We start from the raw sequence: 6087 nt of genomic DNA on the forward strand, positions 1-6087 counted from the left end.
GGGTGGTGGTGGGAGGGGATGACAAAAGAAATATTGCAGCAGTTTTCCAGGAGCCTGCTAACCAATTGTTCCCGACAAATGAGACTGGGTTTGGACTTTATTGTTATTTTTTTAACTACTGATGATGAAAAGCTGACTTTCACGAATGATTTATTTTCTTTTCTCAGACTTCTGTTTCATGTTTATTGGTTGTCTTACTACAAACCACTAATAATTCTCTTTGGCCTCTCTTATATGCATTTTTATATTATTTGATTTTAGAAAGTTTAACTTTTTGTCGGATTAAACCAAATAAACAAAGAGCACCCAACCTGTGTTACATATCATATATATTATATATATCATGAGATAGCTATACATATATATATCACCCAGGTTTAGGTTGCTAGTAAACACTTTGAAGACAGTAATCTGGGCTTAAGACAGAATATATATACACAAAAGCGAGAGTAAAACTCAAAACATTTAAAACAAATAGACCAAAAATTCCAGAAAACCTAAACATTTTCCAAAAGTGCTGGCCATTTTCCCTTTGAGAACCATTAGCGCTCAGCTAACATTTTGACCCTGTTCAGATGATGAGGATTTATAACTCAGGTTATGTACGATGTGAGTTTAGATGACCATTTTTTACTGCAGAGATATTCAACAATTCAACAGAGAGTTGTCTCATCTACCTGTCAACAGGTATGGTGCAAGGTGGTGGTAAACAGAGGGATTGATTTGTACCTGGGTCTTAATTTATAAAGGTGACTGAGTGACAACATGGAGAGGTCAATGTATTGAAAGAAAAGTTTAAAGTTACAGTTCCCCTAGAAACAAGAGGCATGTGTGCCACTCAGGGCCAGACGGGGAAGCACCGAGGTTCCTAAGGAGGCAGAAAGGAACGAGGGCGAAGGATAGACCACAGCCTTTACTGGGGTCTCTGGGTGAAAGGGAAGGCAGGGCCGGGAAAACAGCTTAGGATCGACTGGTTTGAATAACTGTGATGGGCATTGGGGCATAGGGGCTGTCCCTACTTGTCTGGATGTTAGGCCAGTGAAAATATTGGCTTGGTGTGGGTGAGTTAGATAAGAAGGTGGTTCAGAGTATGGGCTTTTAATCGCAGGGGAGTTGCAAACAACTGTGGTCCTTAGTTTGGCCCTGTAATTAATAGATGCCAAGCAGACAAATATAGAACTTAAGAAAACACAGTTTAGGGCAGGAATGAACAGTCTCTTCTACCAGGAACTCAGAATCTAGTAGCCGAACTAAATATGTATGCTGATCAAGCAGATCCAAGGCATATGCCATAATGAATGCTATTCTAGCAGCTTAAACAAAATGCTATGGGACTTTTATGAAGGCAAACAAGCAAAGATATGGAAAGCTTTCTCATATAGGATATTTACATTCTCATCAAGACTCAACTAGAATCACTACTTCAAAATCGTACAGCCCTGGTAATAAATGCTACCTTATGTACATGGAAGAACTTAGTCAAGGCCTAGCCACGTGCCTGGCACGTAAGAAACATTAACTGGAAGCCAGTTGTCACATCTCCCTCGCAACCTGGTGTCATCTTTGTGTTGTTAGCCATCACTGACTTAATAAAACTCTGATATGTCATTGTTTCCTGAAATAAAAGCTTTTTTTTTTTGCAATTAATGTTGGTAACTAACTTGTTTCATGGTTGTTCACATACTTCCCATTTTTAAAATAAAATGCCAGACAGGATTTAAGAAAACACTCAAATTAATTTTGGTTGATTCTTGATTAGCTGGTATGTGATGGCAGGAGAGGTGCCCATGTCTGACCACATCACTGTCTTCTTGAAGCCACATTTGCATCACCTTTGTACCAGTGGGATCCCAGCCAGCCACTGTCATTCCCCGGAGGACAGGAAAACAGGGTTTTCCTTATGAATTTGGCAAAGGATTGTAGATTGCAGGCAGGGGGATGTTTGGAATGTCCTGTCAACCACTAGTAAACAGCAGCCCCTTTCTAGGGTGAGTGGTGACAGAGCTTGCGAGACAGGCGCAAGAGGCAGAGAGGCTGTTTTCCATTAATGTGTAGCCTCATGGAGGACAAAGCTGACAGAGATAGCAAATAACTACAAATGATTTTTTTAAAGCAAAACCATGCAGATTTATTCTCTTTAGAGTGAAGATGTACGATTATAAAATGTTTATTATTCTTTTCTTAATCTCCAGGGATGTAAATTTTTCTGCCTGCGAAGGTGTCAAATCTTCTAAGCAACAGTTAACAAACCCTAATGCACATTATTTCTGACTGCTGTTCATCATCATCACATAGTGATGTCCATGGCTACTGGGTTGTTGTCTTTTTTTTAATGTTTATTATGAACTAATCATTTTGTTAGGCTCTCAACGCAATTCTTATTTCTTGTGCTGTAGACCTGCTTCTCAAACTTTACCATGTGTAGGAATCATCTGGGCATTTACCTTAAGTCCAGAGTCCAGGGTCTCAACTGTAGGAAGTAGAAATTAAATTCTGATTGTGTCCATTGTTGATGAGTCTCAGGAATCTGGCTTTGAGTCCCCTCTTGGTCCTAAGGTAAGCGGTCCATGGAGCACACTTTGAGAAACAGATTTCATGGTTAAACATAATTATGCGGTATCACCTCTGAATTAATATACAGCATGTTGATATCTAAAAATGAGTTTTATTAGCACCTGTTGACATAAAACTCGGAGTTTTGTATAATCATTATTATGACTTTCTAAAATGAGCCAACAAGAAGGACTTCAAGGTTTTATCAAGAACATTAATCTTCAAAAAAAAAAAAAAAAAGAAAGAAAGAATTGATAGTGTTTTTCAGACTAAGAAAAACATCCAAAACTATATCAGCTAAAAGACACCTCCTAGTAGGTCATCACAGAAGGGCCCTATAGAAGGAGGGATGAGGGTCATTCTAGGTCCTTGAAAAGGCAGCAAGTTGAAGAAACAAGGGTTTGTCTTTTTTTTTTTTTTTTTTTTTTAAGAAGGCTGTTAAGCATTCTTTCTCTGGTCATCGCACATCTGCCCCGATGACTCAACAGTCCAAGTTCCTTCCTGCGTCTGTGAAATCCCTTCTCCAGGACTCAGAGCAGGACGGGGACATTTGGGCATCCGGGGCTGCATCCTGGCACATGTTCCCAGACAGCACTAGATTTCTAACGGCATCTCGATAAAAGTTGTTTTAAATCATATTTTACATTTTATATCACATAAGCGGTAAGATTTTTTTCCTGTGTTTAAATCTCCCAAAATCAAGTAGGTGGGAGAACGGGACTGAAATTGCACAAAAGTGGGAGTGGGTGGTGATTGGAAGAAGAAATGTGATTCTTCTTGTGGCCGAGATAAAACTTACGCGTGTGCTTTCTGAGTTGCAAAGACCTGACAGGAAGAAATGTCCTTTTATCTGAAAACACAATAAGAATATATAGAGATAGATATGTAGATATACATGTATGTATATGAGTGTATATATAAAAAACACATACAATTATGTACAGCTGGTTTCTCATATCTCATGTCCACCAACCCATTTCTGTGTACTGGTGACTCATGTGGGAAATGGGCCCCATGGATTTCTTCACCAACTTTTATCTTCATTGGGGGAAGCACTGCCCTCCCCCTTGCCTCTGTCTTCTTACATTATAATTCAGACAACCACCTGCTCATACTCATGTAGCTTTCCAACCTTACCTCCTTCCTCTTCATAATTCTATTCCCAAATCTTCAGAAAATCTCCCACCTTTCTTCTTGCCCCCAGCCCCATCACCTCCTCCTATCCTCATTTTTCCATTGTGTTTGTTCGCTCGAAATGGCCTTAGCCATGGCTGGAAAGCATTAGAGCAGGGCTAGTGATATATCAGTACTGAAGGAAGAAAGAAGCCAAACATTTTGAAATGAGGTCGTCACGATAAAAAGCCAGTGTCAAGAAACCATAAAAATCTTTAAAATCGTGAAGTCTTTTTCAGAATCTGGTATTTCAATCTTATTACCTTCCCTTAATTAAATCTGCCCTTACCATCCTTACTGCAAAAAACATTATTTCTTCTTAAGCTTTTTTGGGTCAGTTTAACTTCGTTCCTAGCATTGTTTTAATGTTGTTTTCTACTGCAACTATACAGCATTTCAGTTACATTATAAAACTTCTCTGAGGTTGACCCAGAAACCCAACAATATAACATTGTTCTATGAAGAAAATGCACCCTAATCTCAATTCGCTGGCTGATTAATGATCTTGAGGAAACATTTGGCTCTGTATGTGTCTGCAATGTGCTGGGCAGATACAGAAGCTCCACAACAACAACAAAATTATTTCATTGAGTTGACAAATTGAAGACAAATAAGAATTGTATGTCATTGAAGCAATCTATCCCCAAAAGATGCTTTTATAACAAGAAAATGTCACCGTTGTTAATATCTACAATTTCCCAGAAAAGCTGCTGTGTTTCTTTGTCTTGTCTTTTTTCTTTTTTTTTCATCCTATTGCTCCAGCCCAGAGATGATACCCTTTGTCTCTGCCTAGCCACAACCCACCTGTCCTTCAAGGAGCTCCCCACCAAGCCTTCCCTAGTGAGAAGAGCCCACAAAGCACTATCAGCACGAGTATCAGTGGTAGGATGTAACGTTTTCTTCACTTTCACAATGTGTTAGTACTGTGCGTAGTGCTGGAAAGGCATTATCTCATTTAATTCCCATGCCTTTCCTATAAAGTGAGCATTGTCATCATCCCCATTTTGTTAGAGAGGAAATTGAAACTAACAGAAGTAAAATAACACATCTAGAAAGTAGCAGAAGGCCCCCAAATCAGGCCCAAGCCATCTGCCTCTTAAGCATCTGATTATGTTGTCTGCTCCCATCTTCTCACCTGGTGTTCTCAAATGTACTACAGATAATGCAGAACATGGCAGATGATTAGTTATTCTCTCCCAGCTCTAGTGTGTTTGGCTTTTTTGCCCTCTTAGACTATATACACCTATAGTTAGGGTTCAGGACAGGGTCTTGTCTTAGGCCAGATTCTGCAACTTACTAACTGTGTGCCTCCCTGAGCCCTCGTTTCCAGTGGCACTCAATTCATAGGACTGTGGTAAGGATTAAAAGGAAATAATGCATATAAAGGGCTCAGATTGGAGCCTCCCATGGTATGGTGACAGTGCAAACAACTTTAGATATGACTGGTGTTATGGTAGCAAGCACAGCCCTAAGTGCATGGTGCGGCTAAATGGTTTTCTAAAAAAATCATTCTGTAAGGACTCCAGTCTGCTCTGCCATCCATTTTTGTCTCTGTGAACGCGATTTAGCCAACATCCTCTCCCTCTCCCCAACTCATTAACAAAGTTAGACATTTTATGTCTTTTCTCTGCCCTCCAAAATGCTATAACTTTGCCCCTGAGACCTGTCAGCAGTCTAATCTTTGCTGCAAGAGAAACTTGGAGTGGGTTGGAGGCGGTAAAGACTCATTCTGCTCAGAACTCCCCATGGACCTCCTACTCTTGGCTTTATTAGGTAAATCCTACTCCAGGCTTCAGTTTCCTCATCTGTCACAAGAGAATACACACCAGCTGACCTCTGAGCTCTCCTCTAACCTACAGCTAAGACTCTTGTATGTCTTTTTTTAAAAGAAAGAAGTCCCATGCACTAAGGTGTTGTCACTGTCACTATGTTCTGCTCTTTATGCCTTCAACGTGTGTGTTTCTGTGTGTGTGTGTACATAGATGTTCATGTGCATCTGTTTGATGTGTCTTTGTGTGTGTATGTGTATGAGTTTGTATATGAGTGAGTTCGTGTGCAACCGTGTGTGACTGTATAAGAGCGGGTGTGCATCTGTGACTGTACGAGTATTTCTGTGTTTTGTGCTTATCTGTGTATGTGTATATCGCACGGGGTTTAAGCCGCCCAACCACAAGTGACAGGAAAGGACAGGGAAAGGTGGCCAGCCCCCCCTGTGCCTTCCGCACGACCCACGCAGGAGGGAGTTCCGTGGCCCACGCTCTGGGCTTTCTGCCTGGGTGCAGCCCTGGCTGGAGGAAGCCGGAGCCTGGAGGCAGCCAGGAGGGCGGGGCGGGGCGAGGCCGGGCTGGGGGCGGAGCCTCT

This window comes from Pteropus alecto, unplaced genomic scaffold (genome assembly GCF_000325575.1).
Source record: "Pteropus alecto unplaced genomic scaffold, ASM32557v1 scaffold269, whole genome shotgun sequence".
Taxonomy (NCBI): Eukaryota; Metazoa; Chordata; class Mammalia; order Chiroptera; family Pteropodidae; genus Pteropus; species Pteropus alecto.